Raw genomic sequence first — 22,354 nt, 5'->3', positions numbered from 1 at the left:
CACGACTAAGCAACTTTCACTCACTCACCACAGGTTCCAGCTGGGCTGTTCGCAGGATGGTTGGGGCCATGGTCTGTGCCACAGAGGGGCAGCAGAAGCAACATTTAACGGGAGAAAAACAAAGGCTAACACCTCTTGACACTTAACTTGTGCTGGCCCATCTTAAGCAATTTCCTTGCATTTAAATGTCACATATAGTATTTTCATCCCCATTTTAAAAACCAGGAAACCAAGGCATAGAAACCTTAAGTTAATGGCCAAACTGATTTGAACCCAGGTCTCTCTAATCACCAGAAGCAGTGGTTCGTTCACTTTACCAGTGGTAGGCAAACTGCTATGTCCAAGAATTGTTTAGGGAGTTTGTCAAAGATGCAGAGTCTAGGGTTCTATCCCCCAAGATTGTGATTGAGTGGATCTAAGAGGAGCAAAGACAATTGGGAATCTGTCCATGGCACATTATGGGTAGAATCCAATAAGTAGTCCAAGCAGGGTGACGGGCCACGCTTTGGAAAGCATTAGATTAAGACCGCATCATTAATAGGAGGAAGAGTTTGTTAGGATATAAGAAAGAACTTTGTAATATTCCTATATTCTGATTCGGCTAATGTCTACACGTCAAGGATGTAGGTGCACACAATCTCATTTCCCCTCCTTGGTAACCCTTGGAGGTCGATGGCCCCGGTTTACAGATGAGGATGCCAGGGTGTGAACCTCCAAGAGATAAGAAATTCCTCCTCTCCTTTCTTCTATCTTGAGGCTCCTTTCATTGGCAGCCCATCACGGTGGGTAGCCCCTGATGACACTCCAAAATATGCTACTTCAGCACAAGGATTATTTTGAACTGAAGGCTTTTGAGAAGCAGATACAAAAAAGCTCTATTCCTTTCTCCTATTTGCCTAAAAGCAGATCATAAATTTATAAATTGATGTATCATTTGTAAATTCTGCTCTCTACCAAGAAGTCCAGAAATTAATCTCTGGCAACAGCTCTAGACCCTCTCCAGCCTAGAGACAACATCAGAGGAATCTAAACACTGGTGCTGCTGCTGCTAAGTCGCTTCAGTCGTGTCCGACTCTGTGCGACCCCATAGACGGCAGCCCACCAGACTCCCCCGTCCCTGGGATTCTCCAGGCAAGAACACGGGAGTGGGCTGCCATTTCCTTCTCCAATGCATGAAAGTGAAAAGTGAAAGTGAAGTCGCTCAGTCGTGTCCGACTCTTAGTGACCCCATGGACTGCGATCCACCAGGGTCCTCCATCCATGGGATTTTCCAGGCAAGAGTACTGGGGTGGGGTGCCATCACCTCCGAATCTAAGCACAAGTCTTGCTAAAACTAGCCCTTAGCTACCACTGGCTTCCCCATATATTTGCCTTCCCATAATTTTCCACCCTATACCCTCCAAGTTCCTTTTCCTGTGTCTTATCATTTCTCTAAAAGTTTATTGTTCTTTTGTTAAGATACTATACAAGCCCAAGTTCTCACCACTCTTGTGAGTTACTTAACTCTGAGAGCTCCCATGTATGTGCAGGATACACATGTTAATAGACTTCTGTTTGTTTTCCTCTTGTTTTTTTTTTTAAAGGTGTATTTACTTTTATTGGCTCTGCTGGGTCTTCACTGTTGCGTGTAGGCTTTCTCTGATTGTGGTGAGTGGGGGCGACTCTCCACTGAGGCGCACAGGCTTCTCTTGTTGCGTGGACTCTAGGCACACAGGCTTCCGTAGCTGCAGCTCAAGGGCTCTAGAGCATGGGCCCAGCAGTTATGACACAAGGGCTTAGTTGCTCCACGTTATGTGATTTTCCTGGAGAAGGTATCCCCTGAACCCGTGTCTCCTGCATTCGTAGGCAGATTCTTTTTGTCAGACGTGACTAAAGTGACTTAAAATGCACAACATCCTTATCGAACTCAAGTTTGTGTGCCCAGCACTCAGTGAGGCTGATCTCAGCCTGTAGGGGCTTGAAGCTCGGCTTTGGTTCCCGGCCAGAGATTGAGGCTGGGCTGTGGCGTGAGAACACCGAATTCTATAGCTACTAGACCAGTGGTCAGTGACAAGACTCTGGCTCTTCGGCTTTGCGTGAAAAAGAATTCCCACAAAGATGGAAAGTAGAGAAACAAGTAAACGTTTGTTCGGAGGAAGAAGAGTATAGGCTGTGTGGATAGACACACAGGCAGCTGAGTTGCACCCTTGCAGTGGTTTGAATCACTTTTACGGGGCATTTCTTTGGGGTTTCCTTTGACAAGTCATTCTGATTTGCCTCCTCTGAGTCAGTATTTGGTATAGCTCAGGGTACTCCTGTGTGCACGCTCATCTCTTAGTCATCTCTTAGCCTAGTGAAGAGGCTTATGCGTAGTTGACACCACTTACTGTGAGGGGACGCCCCCTCCCTTTTGGACCTCCAAGGAGCCTTTCTGCACGTGTGTAGTTGGTGAGGTCTCCTTGACTTCGAGAATGAAGAATATCTTTATCTCATATCTGCCTGGGCAGAAGCCAGCCTCCCCCCCCATCCTGCTTTTATGGACTTTCTGTCCACAGGGGGAAAACTCTTCAGCCTGGAGTCTACCTACCTCCTGCCTCAAGGCCAAACAAACTGAAATGTCAGAATTAAGAGCAGAGAAAATTTGAGTTAAAGGTCTAAGTAAGGAGAATGGGCAGCTAGTGGTCAAAAGACCCGAAGTCCCTGAGGATTTTCAGGGTAAAGTTTTTAAAGGCAACATTTGGGGTGAGGGCTGCAGTGTGTGACTCTCTTCTGATTGGGTGGTGGTGAGGTAACAGGGCGGTGTTCCAGGAATCTCAGTCATCAGCCTTCTGCTTCCAGCCAGTCCAGGGTCTCAGCATGTAGTTCCATCCCCCATCTTGGTGGGGCCTTAGTTCGTGCAGAGCAACTCAGAAATCTGTTCAGTTCAGTTCAGTCACTCAGTCATGTCTGACTCTTTGTGACCCCATGGACTGCAGCACGCCAGACTTCCCTATCCATCACCTATTCCCGGAGCTTGATCAAACTCATGTCCACTGAGTCAGTGATGCCGTCCAACCATCTCATCCTCTGTCATCCCCTTCTCCTCCCACCTTCAGTCTTTCCCTGCATCAGGGTCTTTTCCAATGGGTCAGCTCTTTGCATCAGGTGGCCAAAGTATTGGAGCTTCAGTTTCAGCATCAGTCCTTCCAATGAATATTCAGGACTGATTTCCTTTAGGATGGACTGGTTGGATCTCCTTACAGTCCAAGGGACTCTCAAGAGTCTTTTCCAACACCACAGTTCGAAAGCATCAATTCTTTGGCGCTCAGCTTTCTTTCTTAGCTAAGATGTCATAGGGTGGCATCAGCCCTGAGGTTGGAGCAGCCCTCTGCGGTAGTGCTCAGAAATCTTTATCAGATTATTAGGTACATCCCTTGAGGAGAAACTAGGACCCTTTTATTTCTGCAGTATTGTTTCTTGACTGCCTTTCCTTGGCTTCCTCATTCTCTCACTTCCCTAATTAGTGATAGTTGAAGCTGCTCTTTGGAACTCAGGGAAGGTCTAGGAGATGAAAGCCTTTTTCTACAAATGAGAAACAGGGGCTTTTGGACCTAGGAGGGCCCCTCAGGGTTCTGCTCAGTTTCGATCCCCCTTTTCTAATTCTCCTCAGTCCTGAGGGGAATAGGGACGGGACAAGAAAGGGAATAAAGTTTTGGATAGAGAGGTTGATCAGAAACTCAGCAGAGGAACTTGGGTTTACAGGGTCTGGGTTTCAGTGTTGTTAAGCCGACTTGCCTCACCTGTTGTGAGCATGCTTATATAAGGGTCTGGTGGGCCTGTGGAGCAGCTGCCCTAGATTTCATAGGGTGGCTTCAACCCTGGAGTTGGAGCAGCCCTCTGGGATACTCCGGCCATGAGTCTGATGGCTTCCCAGGCTCAAGGCCTCCAGGGCCTTGGGGTCTCTGCCTAGACTTTCAGTTATTTAGGCAGAAAACAGACCCTGTGAGTCTTCTGACTCTGCTCTGTGGACAAAGGCTGTGTGGGGAAGGGGTTGGCTCTATGGCTGGGTCCTGAGGGTCTGAGAGGGCAGAGTGCTACAGACCCCTCCCCGGCACCCTAGGGACTCAGGCTGTCCATCCAGAGAGGGCCCAGGAGTTTCTGCAAGCTTGTGTGCAGGGCGGGGAGGCCTATGGAAGGACAGAGCCAAGAGCAGGAACATGACGCTCTCAGCTTCTGCTTTACCTCCTGTATGGCCTCCGGCAGGTGCCGGAACTCACATGTGATTTACATGTGACCTGAGCTTGGTTTGGTAACACTGGGAGCCAAGGGTGAATTCTGGGGGCACCTGGCCTTGAGGGACAAGGGACTGTGTGGATGGCCAAACTAGCTGCTCCTGCCCAGGCTCTGGGGCTCCAAGCCGGGGTCTGCCTGCAAGAGGGTTCCCTCCCCACACCCCCACCAGCTTTGTTTCCATAAACCAGTAGGATTTCCGTCCCACTCTCACCCACCCCAGGACCACGAGGGCTCCCCCTCACTCCCCACACCCACCCACCCCCACTGTAGTGCTTCTTTCTTTAGTGCTTCCCTCCTCACAACTTCCTCCTTATACCATTTGCATTATCTGATTTTTTTTTAACCTGAAGCAAGTGCTACTCTTACAATTATTATATATAAAAAAACCCTTTTCATTTGGGGAAACCTACAGATTGGACAGTTTTCAGGAAAACAGGCTAACTCACCGAGAGCAATAATTTCATTTAAAAGAAACATGTTTTCACAGATTTTTAAGAAAACCTCCCAGGACCCAGTTTGAGAAATTCCGACTCGAAAACTTAGTCTAATTTGATGTTGTCTTTCAGATGTGAAATACCAATATAAAAACCTCACCTTTAAAACTTGTATCTTTCAAAACAAATAAGTGAGAAGATCAGTACTTTTTGCTACATTTGTACAAATCTCTTTAATGTTTGGCTTAAAAGAACAGCTTGGACTCTTGTATTTGCTTCTGCACGCAGAACTACTGTAATATTACACGCCATGGAGCCTCTGGAAAAGTGTACTGCAGACTCATGAGAGAATGAGAAGGCAAAATACCAATGTCTTAGTGTTGTTGTAGGAATATGAAAGTGAAAGTGTTCGTCGCTCAGTCGTGTCTGACTCTTTGTGACCTCAAGGACTGTTGCCTGCCAGGCTTCTCTGTCCATGAGATTTCCCGGGTGAGAATACTGGAGTGGGTTGCCATTTCTTTCTCCAGGGGATCTTTCCGACTTGGATCCCCTGGAGAAAGAAATGGGATCGAACCTGGGTCTCCTGCATTGTCAGGCAGATTCTTTACCATAGGGAAGCCTGTTGTAGAAATAGTTTTGATCTAATGGCTTTCCTGAATGGGTCTCAAGGACCTCAGTAGACAGAATAGCAGAGTCTCAATCCCAGGGGATTTATAGTCTCAGGGAGACAGGAGCATGTGGGGTCCAAGAAGCCAGGGAGTGAAGGCCTCCAAAGACTCACAGGGGTGGATAAATGGCCCGGCTTCCTCGAGCCTCAGTGGCTGACTGAAGTTCTGTTCCTCACTGTCTGCCATCCCCAGATTGAGCGCTGGTTGCCCATGTTTGAAAATGTAATACCTCCTTAAACAAGTTCCTTCCCTTCCCTGCCTCACCACTGTTGTCCCCTGAGATTACCTTCCAAGGAAACCACTTGTTGCTAAGTCCTTGTCTCAGGATCTGTTTTTAGGGGAAACCCAAACCAGTGGCTCTCCCCAGACCCACAGGCCTCATCCTGCTCCTCCCACAGTGGCCTGCCTGTCCATCTTAAAAAAAAATTTTTTTTTTTTAATTTATTTTTGGCTGTGCTGGGCCTTCATTCCTGCATGGACTTTTCTCTCATTATGGAGAGTGGTGGTGGTGGTGGGGGGCTACTCTCTGGCATTGAGTGGGCTTCTCATTGTAGTGGCTTCTCTTGTTGCAGAGCACAGGGCTCAAGGGCACTCCAGCTTCAGCAGTTGTGGCACGTGGCCGCACAGTTGGGGCACAGGGGCTTAGCTGTTCTGTGGCACGTGGGAATTTCCCAGATCAGAGATTGAACCTGGGTCTCCTGCCATGGCAGGTGGATTCTTTACTACTGAGCCACCAGGGAAGCCCACTAGTTCATCTTTAATAAATTACTATTTAGGAAAAGAAAAGTCCTGGTTTTCAGATTTCTGTGGCATAAATCTTCCCAGCAGGACCAATTTCCAGTGCCAAGTTGATGTCACTGAGACCACAGACTGGAGAGGAGCTGCCCACTGCCCTCTCCCAGGAGCCGGCTCTCCCGAGGGGCTGCTGCTGGAACACTTGCTCTCCTCCACTGTGTTTGATTCTACTCAGTGTCCCCTCTGCAGTGTCTTGCCACTCTAGCACTAAGGACAGTGTCCATCTATTGTAGGCACAACTATTTGTTAGCTGAAAAAATGCACAAACTAAAAGTTGGGAATTATGTGGGGTTTTTTGTTTTTTGTTTTTTTTTTGAGAATTATGTTTTATTCAGGGACCTTCCTGAGAACTATAGCCCGGGAGACAGACTCTCAGATAGTTGGCTCTGAGGGGCTATTCTGATGAGGTAAGGGAGGAGCCAGGATGTATAGTTTTTGCTGGAAAACAAACATATAGTCGAATATCACAAAATTACTGCTCATTACAAAAACAGGCATTTCAACTTTATGATTTTAACGGTTTTCTGTGTATGGGAAGATGCAAGGGTCTGGGCTTATTGAAATCATTCCTTTGACAAGCATCTTAACTATCTGGGACCAGTATCTTATTTCCATCCTGAATTTCCCTCTGTGTACATTGTTGGGGGCGGCTGCAGGGACTGAGGGCGTGGTGGTGGGCAGTATGTTTACTGAAATGGCAGGCAGCATTTCTGGTCCACAAGCCAAAGAGAGTAACCAAGCCACATGGTGGTATAATTGAGAGCTCCTCAGGGAGGGGTGTCCTGGCAGAGGGGAGCGGGACCAGTGGGACTGGGAGGGCTGAAGACTGCCTGGAGGCAGCTGAGCCTTGAGACAAAGCATAAACTTCAAGGCCTGGCGGGGGGGGGGGGGGGGGGGGGGGGGGGAATTGAACCCACAGGCAAAGTCAGAGCCCAGAGATGGGGGGAGGGTGGGGGGAAAAAGGGTGGGGAGAGGTTATGTCAGGTCCTTGGCGAGTGGGCGGCTGCAGCATAGAGGAGGAGAAAAGGGAGGGATCTCTCAGACTCTTTGGTGCTTGCCCCCTTGCTTCACCCTGGTTTGAGTTCCAATTCCACTGACTCCCCGCAGGCCTTCCCAGTGGCCCCTTCTGTCACGGGCTGTTTTGAAAGTGGGAGCCCTGGTCTGCTCATCCTCTCAGTTCCAGTCTGATGAGACAACTCATAATTAGTGTCTTTCCCAAAACTGCCACCTCGTGGAGTTCTTCTAGCCTTTCCCCCTAGAATCTGGGGTGGGCGGAGGAGTGGGGGTAGGTTTGGCCAGTAAAGTACCCAGTGAGCTTGGGAAGGCAACAGGAAACCCAAAATTAGAGTTGGGGAGGACAGGCGGTGGAGACAGGCCAGGGAGGTCTGTGAAGCTGCTCCAGAACCGGGTGAGCTGTGAGCCATGAACCAGGGCTTCCTAAGCATCTAGGCTTGGAGTGGAATAGTGAGGATCCAAGTAAAGCTGACCGGAATAAATCACCCAGGAGAATCATCTAGGACCTACAGACCTGAGGCTTTGACTTTGTCCCCCTCACTTCATCCAGAAGGAAGGAGGTTAGGACGACGTGGTGGGAAGCACAGGGGCGTTGGAGATCAGCAAGCCTGAGTTTGAATCCTACTTCGGCTACTTGCTAGCTGTGTGACCTTGGGAAAGTTACTTAACTTCTCTGAGGTGCTTTTCTCATCTGTAATGAGTTTATGATAATGAATGCTAATTGACCAACATGGTGCCTGCAACATATTCAGGGCTCAATAGATAATGTATTTCACTGAGTCTAACATGCCATCAGTTTTAAGAAGCATCTTTCAAGGGGAATCCTTTCATAATGTATATGTATATTTAGTATACTTTGAATATCTTATAGTTTTATTTGTGAATTATATCTCAATAAAAAATTTTTTTTAAAAAGAGTCTTCAAAGAAACAAAGAAAGATGGGGAATTCCCTGGGGGTCCTGTGGTTAGGACTCTATGCTTCCACTGCAGGGGGCATGGGTTCCATCTCTGGTTGGAAGATCCCCACATGCTGTGTGGTGTGGCCAAAAAAAAAAAAACCAAACAAACAAACAAAAGGAAGGGAGAAAAAACTGCCAGATAAATTGACTTGCCAGTGAATGTGAAACATACTCAGAATTCAGAGGAAGTGAAATATGAAAAAAAAAGTACATTAAAAAAAAACTACATTTTATCTTAGCATCCATGAAATGTAGTGATTCTTTTTTGCTTCTCATTTGTGGTTTTATGCTTCTGGACTTTTCTGTCTCTGGAGTGTTGGAGGGTGCTGTAACCACTCCCTGACTGAGCACCCCCACTGGCAAGGTCGCTTCTGACCCTCTACCCTCTCCACTCCCCGTGTACGGGTGCTGCCCCTCCAGGGCTCACGCTTGGGGGTCTGGGGCATGTGGATGCGTCCACTGAGTTCATTACCAGTAACGGGACTCCTGCACTCTATGTGCTTTTATCATTTGATTGACTGAAAATCATTTCTAATTTACGTTCCCACCGTAACGTTTGAGAGAGCCATTTGTTTAAAGATGGACGTGAGACAATCTAATAGGATAAAAGGGATCCCCAGGTGGCCCAGTGGTAAAGAATCTGCTTGCCAACGCAGGAGACTCAAGAGACGCAGGTTTGATCCCTGGGTCAGGAAGATCCCCTGGATCCAGTCTGCAAGGTCTTAGCTCAGGGCCTACCACTGACTGGACTGACTGGGTCACACCTTTTCATCTCTGGTGGCTCAGACAGTAAAGACTGCCTGTAATGCAGGAGACCTGCGTTGGATCCCTGGATTGGGGGGATCCCCTGGAGAAGGAAATGGTAACCCACTCCAGTATTCTTGTCTGGAAAATCCCATTGGCAGAGGAGCCTGGCAGGCTACAGTTGATGGGGTCGCACAGAGTGGGCAGCTAACACCATAGGCTGCTGCTGCTGCTGCTAAGTCGCTTCAGTCGTGTCCGACTTGTGCGACCCCATAGACCGCAGCCCACCAGGCTCCCCCGTCCCTGAGATTCTCCAGCCAAGAACACTGGAGTGGGTTGCCATTTCCTTCTCCAATGCATGAACGTGAAAAGTAAAGTGAAGTCGCTCAGTCGTGTCCGACTCCTAGCGACCCCATGGACTGCGGCCCACCAGGCCCCTCTGTCCATGGGATTTTCCAGGCAAGAGTACTGGAGTGGGTTGCCATTGCCTTCTCCGATAGGCTAAAGGCTGCCAAATCTAATTTGGTACAGTAAGTGTCAGAGATCACATCAATTAGATGTCTCAGTGTGTTTGTATGGGCGTGTATAGAAATACAGTCTTTTCGTTGCCTAATGTGTATAGTGTGTCTGGTACCTTTAAAAAAAGAAACTGTTTTATTGAGGTCTGATCGATAAACAAAAACCTGTAGATATTTAATGTATGCAACTTGATGTGCTCATAACTGGCAGTTTTTAAGTCTTTCCATCCCTGGAAATCACAAAATTAGTGTATGTGGGACACGATAAATTAGACGTCACTGTTGAGATGGGGCTTTTAAAATCAGAACAGTAAGGGAAGACGGAGCCGGGTGTGCGTCGTGCCTTCGTCAGGACTCCCCACCCCCGCGGAGTAGCGGTGCTGGCCTCTCCGCCCGGGACCGCGCTGGTATTCTGCTTTGGGCCAGCAGATGGAGCTTGTGCTGCCCAGTAGCCGTCCGACTGTGAACTGGACTTAATATAGTCACCCGATGTTGCCTCGAACATGTAATTTTCCAACCTCCTACCTCACCACAAGGAAAACCTCGGAGGCTTTTCTTCTGGGAAGAGCAATTAGCCTTAACCTCTTAGGAGGAGACACGGCATTGCTGAGCTTGTCTGGGGAAGTAAAATCTCCTCCCTCCTCGGTCTTAGCGGGGAGGAGAGAAACCAAGCAGGGCCTTGCGGGAGGATGGAGGGGGTGCTGGGGAGGGCTGGGAACTGCGGGACATGGTTAGGGCTCCACGTGGGAGATGCCTCCGGTCTAGGCTGGAAGGTGATGGAGACACCGAGCAGCCGGCAAGGTTACTCGAGGGGGCGGGGACCTCCAACCTGAACTCTGCTCCGATCTCAGGCCAGCCCGGGAGACCCTTCTACCATGGAGGGGCCTGGTCCCTCCCTGCTCTCACAGAGCATGTGGTGCAGGGGGTAGTGTGTGGGGTGGGAGCAAAGGAGACTTTCGTGGGGTCCCCTTCAGAGGGCAGGTGGAGCGGGGCCCAGGTTGGCTGCTTTAGGCTCTGGACACCCTGGGATGGGAGGGAAGACTGAAAGGAGCTAGGAGCAGAGATGGGCTGAACCGGAAGGGGTTGCCTGGGAGGCCCACTCAGCTGGGGAGCTCCAAGCTGGGGGCGCCCATGCCAGCACCCTGTGGGAGGACTAGTGGGGCATCTGTGGCCCCCATGACAGGTGGGCTGAGACTTGCGTCGTGTTCCATTTTGAACAAGAGACCCTGATGTGGCAAAGGCTCTAGAGGTAAAGAACCCGCCTGCCGATGCAGGTGATGTAAGAGAGGTGGGTTTGACCCCTGGGTTGGGAAGGTCCCCTGGAGGAGGGCTTGGCAAGCCACTCCAGTATTGCTTCCTGGAGAATCTCATGGACAGAGGAGCCTGGTGGGCTACAGTCCATAGGGTAGCAAAGAGTCAGGCACGACTGAAGCGGCTTAGCATGCCTGCATGCTGATGAGGGTGAGGGGCTGGGGAGGAGGGAGAGAGACAGCATTATTGTCCCTACTTTCAAAGACAACATGATGTCAGTGCAGAGAGAAAACAGGTGTGTGAGTGTGCACATGCAGACACAACAGTCGTTACCATGAGGCTGGTAGTAATTGGAGCCAGAGGAAACATACAGGTGACCAAGACTTTGCGACCTCGGGCAAATGTGTAACCTCTCTGTACCTCAGTTTCCTCATCTGTAAAATGGGAACAGTATTAGTATCAACTTCATAGGGCTGTTAAAAGGATTAATCACAAAGCGATGCTTGTAAAGTATGCAGCACAGTCCAAGCGCCTAGTGTCACAGATGGTTGTCGTTGCTATCAGTCATCATCATCATTAGTAGGAGTTGTCACCCACTGGAAGAGGAAGGTGGGGAAAGGTGGAAAATGGATGGGCACTCAGAGAGCCAATCACAGGGTGGTCAAGGCAAGGCAAGCAGGAGGGGAGCAGTGGGAGCCAAAGAGAAGAGGCAGGAAGTGTCAGGTGATGAAATAAAACAATTTCCTAATGAGCTTTAGTGTCCTTTATTCAAGGGAAGACACTCCATGGGTTGGGGGAGTATATGGCCTCACAAGGGGTGGAGCACCCTTCCTGAGGATTCTGGGGCAAGGGTTTCATCAAGCATTAGAAGCAGTAACAAGGATACCGAGCATGACTGGCTATGAGGTGAGGGTTTCCTTATAAGGCCAGCGGATCCTCTCTTCTAGGGCCAGGTAAGCTAGCTCCAGCTGTCTTAGAGGATTGCCACCCGTGCATGTTAGTTTTCCTCAGTAAGGTGTGTCAATAACTGAGGCCCGACTGAGGTTTGTTTAGATTTGGGATGTGGGCCAGGCCACTGGGGTGACCTTCATTTGGTGGATCCCGATATAGGAATTATCTTTGTCAGAAGGTAACATTCAAAGTCTTTGCTACTCAAAGTGTGGTCCGAGGACTGGCAGCATCATCACCTGGAGCTTGTCAGAGATGCAGATGCTTGGGCCCCAGCCCAGGTGCACTCACTCAGAAGGAACTTCTTATGAGGCTGTCCTGGTGATCTGCTTGCTTGCTGGTGCTGGAGAAGCCCAGCTGTCAGCAGTGGTTGGTGGGGCAAGTGGAAGGAGGGCTGGAGAGATGGGTTGGGCACACTTCCTCCTCAGTGTTTCCATGTGCAAGTTGTTAACTAGAATTCAGTATTTGTTTATAATTTTTTTTCCTTTGGGGTAAAAGAAGGTTTGTTGTCATTGTTGTTTAGTCAGTAAGTCATGTCCGACTCTTTGCGATCCCATGGACTGTAGCCTGCCAGGCTTCTCTGTCCATGAGATTCTCCAGGCAGCAATACTGGAGTGGCTTGCCAAGCCCTCCTCCAGGGGATCTTCCCGACCCAGGGATCGAACCCGTATCTCCTGTATTTGCAGGCAGATTCCGTACTGCTGAGCCATCAGGAAAGCAAAAAAAAAAAAAAAAAAAAATTACATACCATGAAATGTTCACAACAACTGTCTTTTTGAATTTTCAATAAATGCATCTAATAATGAAATGAGACTCCAATCAAGATATAAAGCATTACTGGCAACTAGAAAGTTCTCTCCCCAGGCAATCCCTACCCTAGCCCCTAGAGGCAACTGCCATTGTGATTATTTTCCCACCATCGATTACTCTGCCAGTTTTAGAACTCCATATAAATAGGATCAGACAATAGGTTATCCTGTGTAATACTTTTGTCACTCACATAATGATTTTGATTTTATGCCGTGCGTTTCAGAAATTCGTCCCCGTGTGTTGCTGAGGAGTGTGCTCTCATGTAGGTATACCACGGTCTGTACATCTGCTGGCCTGTTTCTGGGTTTTTGGTTATTATGAATAAGGCTACTAGGAACATTCCCCTATGAGTCTTTTTTGTGAACATATATCCTCATTTCTCTTGGGTAAATACCTAAGAAGCGTAATTGCTGGGTCATGGAAGAGGTATAGGTTTCATTTTTATGAGAAATCACTAGACTTTTTTCCAGAGTGGTTGTACAACTTTATACATTTACCAACAGTGTATGAGTGTTCCCGTTAACAGTCTCATTAGCATGTGGCTTTGTCAGGCTTTTCAATTTCCACCATGGTGGTGGGTGTATAATGTGTTATTTTATACTTCCTAATGATGACTAATGATGTTGATTATCTTCTTTTATGTGCTTATTGGCCTGGCCATTCACATGTCTTCTTTTGAGAAGTGTTTGTTCAAATCTTCTGTCTATCTTTAGGTGGGGTTGTCCTTTTACTACTGAGTTATATGCGTTCTTTCTATATCCTGAATACTGGTCCCTCGTCACATATGTTTTGCAAATATTTTCTGTGAGTGGATTTTTACAGGAATATTGGGTATTGGATTTGGCCCCAGGTGGGGCTTATGTGGGTGCAGGGCTGGAAGTTATGTGAACCACCGACTTTAGGGTTGCATGTTGTAGAGGGCCACAGCCCCCTCCCTCACGGGGCTGGTGTGAAGTGCAAGTGAGGTAACACAGGGGAAAGTCCTTTGTAAAGTGCGGGACACACAAAGATTTAACACTGATCCTTTGAACATGCGAAGAGGAAGGGTCATTTCTCTGTCTTCTCCCCATTAGTGCAGTCTCTTGGAAGCAGGAGACAGGAGAGAAAAAGCTACCCATTGGCTGGAAACGGTCTCTTGTTAAGATCTGAGTGGTTATAGTGCCTAAAACACGGTACAAGCTTGGCATCCCACCTAGGTTCAAATCTGGGTTCTGCCAGTTACTCTTTGAGTGTTTCTGAGCAAGCCCCCATTTCATGAAAACTGGAAACAAACACCTACCTCCCGAGTCACTGTGTCATTATTATTATTTGCAGAATGTCACGCTGAGAGGACTGCCCATATTGTGCAATCCTCACAATGACCTTTTGTGTAAATTGTATCACCTCCCCCCACTCCCGTTAAGAATTTATGGGTTATTTAGATGCTCCTGAACTGAGAGCCTGTAGGAGGCTGCGTGGAGGCTGCTCTCCTACAAGTCCTGTCTGGGGAGTGTGGTTCCACACGTCTGTTCCACACAGAGCCACCAGGGGGCACACGCCTCCTCTTCAGGGCTTGTGTTGAGGCTGGGCCGTTCCCTGCCCCTAACCCTGCCTCTCACTGCTGTCCAGCTCAGGGTCCAAACTGACCTCTGTGGCATTTTCCAATGGAGTATAATTTCAGAAGGTCCTCATTTGGGGATAAGGGGCTAAGAAGACCAAGGAACCCCGCATAGAAAGGCCAAGGAGGGCAGTACTGGTTTCTGTCCCCTTAAAGATTTCCTTGGCTCAGGGGGTTCACACAGGCGGGTGGGCACAGGGGAGGGAAGCAAGCTGTTGAACCGTTTTCTGTGCACCCTGACCCCACCCTTCATAGCCCTGTTACCTCCTTGGACCTCAGATCTCCCCCCATCCCCTACTCCCCCAGCCCTTGGCAATGACCCCTTGGTGAGCTACTTCCATGCCAGCTTGTACCCAATCCCTTTGGCAAACAGGCCTGGGCACTGACCCCGGGGCCCGGTGGCTGCAGGGCAGAGCTGCTGTCCTGGCCAGGCCTACCTCCCTGCAGGAGGCAGCAGCAAGGCCCTCTCGGCCACCACCCCCACCTCCACCTCGGGAAGGGCCAATGGATCTCTTGTTCCTCTTTTCCTCCCAGCAGGGGTTGGCACGGCAACGCCTGGCCTGGGGTCCTCTTACGCAATCAAGCAATGGCCGGTCGATGACTGACCAGGCCGGCCCGGTACTTGGTCATGGAGCGTGTGTACCTGGCGGGCAGGGCCCCTTGTTCTGGAGACTTGCTGTCTCAGGAGGGAGGTCTACAGGGTATTCTTCACGGTTAGCTAGCACTAGATGGGCCACCCAGCTTCCCAGAAACCTCGGTCCTTCTTGTCCTCCAGAGGCCATTCGATGGAGCAGTGGTTGCTTTTCCCTTCTGAGCCCTTTAGCTGTCCTACTATTTGGATCTTAGTCTACTTGCCTACCTGTCCACTTGCTCAATGGCTCGGTGGCTGTGGAAGTGGAGATACTTCTGCCCTCACTCATGCTGCCCACTGCCCACTGCCCACTGCCCACTTGTCCACTCCCTGGTCCTCTCACCCTCTCATCCAGAGGGAGTCTGAACAGCTCAGTTGCCGGTCTTGGCACTGAACCCAGCCATTAGGGAAGCTCTAAGTGACCGAGGGCAAAGCTTTTGGGGTCAGAGAGACCAGATGTGAATCCTGACTGTACTGTTTCCAGGCCACGTGGCAATGGGAACATTTGTCAAATCTCCGAGCCTCAGTCTCCTCATCTGTAAAATGGGGACCCTCTTCCTCCCACAGTGGGCATAAAGATTGGATTCGGAATTAATTAGGGTGCTTTAACCAGAGCCCAGGGAACGCGGCTGTGGTCACTGGGCCTCTCAGTGGCCATGTCCCGGCTGTGGGGACTCCACTTGGCCTGTTTCCCATGGCTTCCCTGTGCCTCAGGTTACACCCGGGACCGGCAGGGGCTCATCCCTGCTTCTTGACCAGGCTGTCCTCCCTGGGCAGGTGGCCCTCACACCCAGCCCTGAAATGGAGGTCGATAATCACCACCTTCCCACACACCCCTTCCTCTGCCTTCTGGCTTGCAGGGCACTCTGGGGTTACATCAGGTCAGCCAAGACACCTGGAAGAACCAGCTTGCTCCCTCCCCTTTGGCTGCAAGGTCTTCATGACATCTGTGGAGAGTGGGGCGGCTTAGAGCATCTGACCCCTCAAAGGGTCATTTCCCCTCCCCTCCGAGGCCTATACATGGACCTGTCCGTCCCCACCTCATTCTCTTCCTTCCATAGGCCCTCTGGGGGCTCTTTGGGAGCCGAAGGTGCTTCCTGACTGCAGGAAGAGTCAGTTGGGGTGGGCGAGGGGAGCTGGCAGGAGCAGGTTAGGGTGGGACTTGATGTGAAAGGGGGTCAGTTCCCTCTCCTGCAGACAGTCAGGAGGCTGCCCAGTACGTGGGGGAGCGTTGGATACCAGCCTTGTCTCGGGGATAATGTGTACAACTGTGGGTGTGGACTTCGGGGTGGATCAGACCACACTGCAAACTCTCCACTGGTCCTGGCACCTTGGGCTGGTCACTGATAAAAATCTTAGTGGTTTAAGAAATGCACGTGCCATGCTGAGCATGTGCCTGGCACCGAGGGGAGGCCACTGTGGGCAGTGGCCGTGTACCAGCCTGGGGGAGTTCCTGAGTCATTCAGCTCAGCCCAGCACCCCCCAGGACAGCCTTCAGGAGCCATGCAATGGTGCCCTTTGGGGGCCCTGGGGGGTCCTTCTCTCCCCTCTGCGAGTCCTCAGGGGAACTTTCAGGGGACATTTCCTGGCTGGTGAAATTCTTTGCCGAGTGAACCTATCGTGTGTATGGATGGGGGGAGTGTACATGTCTGGGGTGAGGAGCTTGTTGTCTAGAAACAGGCTCAGCTGCGGGACGCATGGGAGCTGCTCACACTCACGCTCGAGCAGTGGCTGCCCACGGAGTGGGGGCCCTGGCTCTGGGCTCCTTGCACCAGGCCACATGGTCATTGTTAGTTTGCAGAGTCCACTCGGTTTCAAACTCCCAAAGGACAAGGACTATTTGACATTTTAAAAAAACATTGTATCCTCTTCCCAGGTGGTGCTACTGTTAAAGAACTCATCTGCCAATGCAGGAGATGTAAGAGACCCAGGTTCGATCTCTGGGTTGGTAAGATGCCCTGGAGGAGGGCATGGCAACCCACTCCAGTTTTCTTGCCTGGAGAATCCCATGAACAGAGGACCCTGGGGGGGCTACAGTCCATAGAGTCGCAAAGAGTCAGACACAACTGAAGTGACTTAACGCACACACACACCCTAGATGGGCACTGGTCAACACAATGGGATGAATGAATGAATGGATGCTAGGCAGGCAAGCAGTCAGGTCAGGGGGTACATGGACAGTGAATATCGCATCCTGCTGGGGCATCGAGGAGCCCAAGTGGGCATCCTGCGAGGGCATCCCAGTGGTCTGTGTGTAGCCTGCCTTGTGCCCTCCACCTGCCCTGTAGAGGGAGGCTGGCAGGGCTGGCACATGTGCAGCCTTCTTGACCGAGTTCAGGGACTCCCCAACTCCGTTCTGTTACTGGGTCCCAGAACCCACTTTCTGTGCAGGGGTTGGTGCCTCCCTCAGCGAGGGAGCCACTGTAAAGGCAGAAGTCGCGTGCCACCTAGCAAAGAATGGGTGCTTAATAAATGCTTGTGGGTCAAGGTATCTACTTGCTGGGTTGGGGGGGGGCTCTGCCCAGGGCCATCAGCCAGCTGGGGTCCAGTGCTCCTGACCTGGCCAGCCCACCAGGCTGCCCCTGGATTGAGGTGCCTGCCAGCCTCGTGACCCAGCTGAGAGGGAGGATTTGGGGCCCAGGAGTGCCCTGAGGTTGGCAGGGACCTGGAATTCCACTCAAGGAGGCGGCCTCTTCAGCCACGCTCTGGGCTGACCTGGAGCAGGGTGACTGGGAGGCCACCTCGCCCACACTGAGAACCTGTGCTGAGAAGAGGCGGGGCCGCACCTGGGGGCGCCGGAGTCCACTCCCAGAGGCGGCCCTCTCCCATCCTGGGACTTGGGCCCATGCTCCGGGGAGCAGGCCCGCTCGTGGAAACGGCCTGCGTGGACTCAGGCTGGGATCCAATCTTGTGTGGACGGGCTGTGACCTTTGGGCGTTGCTGGTTTGAGTGCTTCCTTGTCTGTAAACTGCTTACAGAGATGCTTACATACAATGGAACAGTATTCAGCCAAAAAACAGAATACTATAGTGTGGGTGAACCTTGAACACAGGTCCCGTGACCGAAGCCAGGCCTAAAGATCTGGGTACAGGATGCATCCCGAACCGGCAAATCCAGAGATGGAAAGTAGACTGGTGGTTTCCAGGGACTGCAGGGAGAGGGGATGGAGAGCAACTGCTTAATGCACACAAGTTCTCTTCTGGGCTGGAGAGAATGAGCTGCAGCTCCGTAGAGATGCGGGTCTCACACTGGGCGTGTGCTAGATGCCACTGAACTGGTCACTCTAAGAGGGTTCGTTTTCCAGTATGTGAATCTCACCTGAATGAACATTATGGGGTTGCTACTGACTTCGCCGGGCAGCTGGGATAACGGAGAGAGATGTGAGACCGAGGTGCAGCCTAGCAGCTGTAACCCTCGCTGCCCGCCTGCCCCCCCAACTCCAGACTGGCCAGTGCACAGGGCCAGGTGGTGCACAGATGAGGCCAGGCAGCGAGCGCGTCTGTTAACCAGAGGTAAAGGGGACTTCTGCGGCCGCTTCACCAGCTGTGGTCAAGGTTCCTGTGCTGCGGACCCAGGCTCCAGCCTTGGATTTGCTGGGCAGCTTTGGGCTGGTCCTTCACCCTCCGTCCATTTCTTAATCTGCCCAGACCTGCCTTGGCAAGTGTGTGTGACTGCTGCGTTTGACGCATCACCTCTGTCGTATCCCTGCACCTCAGTCCTGTCTTGTTCACAGTGCGGGCCACTGTCAGGGAGAGTATCAGGGATCACTCGGTGCTTGTGTTTCTTGTCTGTCTTCCACACAGAATGTGAGTCCACGGTGGGGAGGTCTGCTTGATCTGGCATGTCCACGTCGGTATTCCCAGCACACCCAGTGCCTGACACAGAGTTCAGTTCAGTCGCTCAGTCGTGTCCGACTCTCTGGGACCCCATGGACCACAGCACACCAGGCCTCCCTGTCCATCACCAACTCCCGGAGTCCACCCAAACCCATGTCCATCGAGTCGGTGATGCCATCCAACCATCTCATCCTCTGTCGTTCCCTTCTCCTCTTGCCCCCAATCCCTCTCAGCATCAGGGTCTTTTCCAATGAGTCAGCTCTTCGAATGAGGTGGCCAAAGTATTGGAGTTTCAGCTTCAGCATCAGTCCCTCCAATGAACACCCAGGACTGATCTCCTTTAGGATGGACTGGTTGGATCTCCTTGCAGTCCAAGGGACTCTCAAGAGTCTTCTCCAACACCACAGTTCAAAAGCATCAATTCTTTAGCGCTCAGCCTTCTTCACAGTCCAACTCTCATATTCATATGTGATCACAGGAAAAACCATAGCCTTGACTAGACGAACCTTTGTTGGCAAAGGAATGTCTCTGCTTTTGAATATGCTATCTAGGTTGGTCATAACTTTCCTTCCAAAGAGTAAGCGTCTTTTAATTTCATGGCTGCAGTCACCATCTGTAGTGATTTTGGAGCCCAGAAAAATAAAGTCAGCCACTGTTTCCACTGTTTCCCCATCTATTTGCCATGAAGTAGGTGCACAGAGTAGGTGCTTAATCAATGTCTACGGAAGGAGCAAAGGCCAGAGGGTGGCAGGCCTACTGTCCTAAGTGCTGTGAGGTCAGGGCTACCACCATCCCCACCTTGAGCTCCTGGTCCGAGATGCAGCCTGAGGCCTGGAGCGTTCCTCCCCCTCAACCACCCAGCTCCTCCCACTCCCAGGACCTGGGTGTCCCACACCCACTGCCCTGAAGCCTTTTTCTCAGGCTCGCAACCACCCCAGCGCAGCTCCCTTCCCTGAGAACCTCTGTCATAAAGAAGGTGAGGCCCTGATCTGGCCTGTCTCCCTGCCTCCGGGCCTTCCTCACCCAAGGGAACCTTGGTTATAAATATGGGGGTCACACCTTGCATGTGTATTAGGCACCTTTCATCTGGGGAGCTCCTGGCTGCGAGGAGGCTAATTAGCAGCTCTCTGGGAAGGGTGAGTAAGAGCTGACGTCGCAGCCCGGGCAATGGCTAACCAGGCAGCCCGGGGCCTGGCCCGCCTGGGGAGAAGCGGGTGCGCCTTGCTCTCAGCCCACCCTCCCCCACTTCTCCTTGCTGCAGCAACTCTTCACAAGGGTCCCTTCTGTCTTAATAATAAAGGCCATCTTTTATTGAGTGCTTCCTGTGTGCCGAGGGCTTGCTAAGCCCCTCCTGTCTACTGAACGCACCCGCCTGTGCAAAGCACCAGGGGGCGATTGTGAAATGATAACAACTGGGGCTCTCATTATCAAACGTCACTCCTCGCCGGCAGCGATCCAGGACTACGTGCGTGACCTCATGTCATTCCTAAGAAGCCCTTAGTGTGCCATCTCACATGGAATAAGTGCTTGATAAGTGGTTAGCTATCACTGTGCATCTGCAGAACAACCTGATGAGGTAAGGTCCTATGTTATACTCATTTCTCAAGTGAGGAAGCTGAGGCTCAGAGAGGTTGAGCCACTTGCTGGAGATCACACAGCAAGTCAGGAGCCGAGCCAGTATTTGAACTGGACTGGTTTGACTCTGAAGCTGCAACAGATTTCCAGATGCTCTTCTCTCCTTCCCCGCAACCTGGAGGTGATTAGCACCAAGGCCTGACTTTGCATAGTTGCAGTGTCACTGAGCAGAAACCTTCTCTTCATCCATCCCTCCAGCCGTGGGCTGATAGGCTAGGCCTGGATCAAAACACCTTGGAGATCATCTAATACAACTCATCTCCACCCCCATTTTTCCGATGAGAAAACTGGAGAGGGTAGTGACTGTGCAAGGTGACAGTCCTAATGAGAAGATACCTAGAGATTAAGCTTGAGGAATAGAGGCAGTGGAGTGGCTGGAGGTCACCTCACCCCTGCCATCAAACTGGCATTGATACCAAGTAAATGGTGCAGTGGTAAAGAATCCACCTGCAAATGCAGGAGACACAAGATATGTGGGTTTGATCCCTGGGTTGGGAAGATGCCCTGGAGAAGGAAATGGCAACCCACTCCAGTATTCTTGCCTGGAGAATCCCATGGACAAAGGAGCCTAGAGGGTTACAGTCCAAGGGGTCACAAAGACTCAGACATGAATGAGTGACTGAGCGTGCACACACACAACGTCCCCACAGTGGAGTTCTCAGACTCCCTTTGCCATCTTGTTCCCTGCCCCGCTTCCCCTCCAGGAGCTGCCCCAGGGATATGTGGGTGGGATGTGGGTTCAGGCAGCTAGCTAGGAACTGAGACTGGGATCAGGGATGGGGTCCTCCATCTCCCTGCCCTGCAGGACAGTCCAGCGGGCAGGCCATGCCCCTTGTGGCACACCTCACGTGTTACTGTAGTGACTCCAGAGCAGACACATAGATAATTAAAAATGCTCATTGGAGAAATGGCTGTATCCTGTACCCACAGTAGGGAGGAGATGAAACGCCCAGTGTGCAGATGGGTAGATGGTACAGCACGTCTTCCTACCACTGCTCACCTGGATCCATCAAATGTGGCTCTCCTTCAGGTTTGGGGGAGAAGCCTGCACCAATCTGGTTCAGGGAGCAGCAAGTTCATGGGCCAAGGGCACTTGGCTGAGGTTTCCTCTGGTGGGACACGATTCCTGGGCCCTGAGGAGGGTGGCTAATTGTTCAGCTTTCTCTGCATGTTGCCCCTTTTGAAGTGGGGTCTTTGGGTACCAGATGCATAGACCTGGGGTCTCTGACCCTCTACATCCCCTCCCCTTCTACCACCCAGTTCCATCCTTCCAGTCTCTGCATCTCCTTTCACTGTCTACAGCTTCTCGCCTGCTCTATCTGCTGCCTCAGACCCTCTCCCACCTCTCTGACATCTCTTCTCTCCTCCTGTCGGCCTCAACTTAGAGCTTCCTCAGAGAGGGAACAACAGCCTCCTCATCCCAACTCTGAAATAGTTTTCCATGCATACAAGTTCTTTGAGCAGCTTATTCTTTTCCTTCAGAGGAATTTGAACACTTTTTCAAATGGAACCTATTTTTCAAATAGATAATATGAGATTATCTATTTAAATGAATCTGTCTTTTCTGTTATAGGGGGCCTGGTGAGGTGGGAACTTGGTGACGGTCACTTCTGGTCTTCAGCGCCCAGCAGGGCGTATCACATACCCAATGAGTGAATAACAGGATCCTCAGGACAGGAGGAGCCCCTGGGCCAGTGGTTCTATAAATGTCTCCCCAGGAGCGGCTCCTGGGAACTTGTTAGCAAGGAAATGCAGATTCCCTGACTTTGGGTGTAGGGTCTAGCAATCTGGGTTTGAAGCAACTGGGCACCCAGAAGGGGGCACACAAGAGTTCAAGAACCACTGGCGGAAGCAAATGCCCTGTTGTTGGATTAGTGGCCACCGCGGCAAAGGGCCGCCTATAAAAGGCACTGGGGATGAGCAAGGCCACGTCTTCAAAAGCAGCAAGGGGGAGCCCTTTTCTAAGGCGGGCCGGCCGGCTGAGTGTACGGGACACTGGCTCATCACCCGGACCCCTGCCCCGGCCCGCCGTGCTGTTCGGCACACCGGCCACTGGAGGGCAGTGCGACCACGTGCATCGCGCCCCTGCCCGGTTGCAGGCGGGAGCAGCCTTCGGAGGCCTTCCGGGAGACTGCAGGGGCGGCTTCAGGCAAGAGACAAGAAGTAGGAATCGCGGCCCAGGCTGTGGTCTCGGCTCACAGGGCCTCCAGACGTTCTCAGAGGCCGAAGGGGCCCGGCTGGAGCGCACCCCCGGCCCGGGTA

At 51.3% G+C, this 22,354-nt stretch overlaps 1 long non-coding RNA gene across 1 annotated transcript in view; it reads left to right on the top strand.

The window, feature by feature from the left end:
- Positions 1–10,143: 10,143 nt before the first annotated feature.
- LOC139185346 (uncharacterized) overlaps positions 10,144–22,354 on the top strand; it is a 23,437-nt gene continuing 11,226 nt past the window's right edge. The window contains exon 1 of the long non-coding RNA XR_011568972.1: positions 10,144–22,351. This is a non-coding gene — a long non-coding RNA (uncharacterized lncRNA). The remainder of the gene's footprint in view (positions 22,352–22,354) is intronic.

Source organism: Bos indicus, chromosome 10, assembly GCF_029378745.1.
Source record: "Bos indicus isolate NIAB-ARS_2022 breed Sahiwal x Tharparkar chromosome 10, NIAB-ARS_B.indTharparkar_mat_pri_1.0, whole genome shotgun sequence".
NCBI classification, from domain to species: domain Eukaryota; kingdom Metazoa; phylum Chordata; class Mammalia; order Artiodactyla; family Bovidae; genus Bos; species Bos indicus.
The sequence above is the reverse complement of the archived record's forward strand: the minus strand, read 5'-3'. Positions and strand labels throughout refer to the sequence as shown.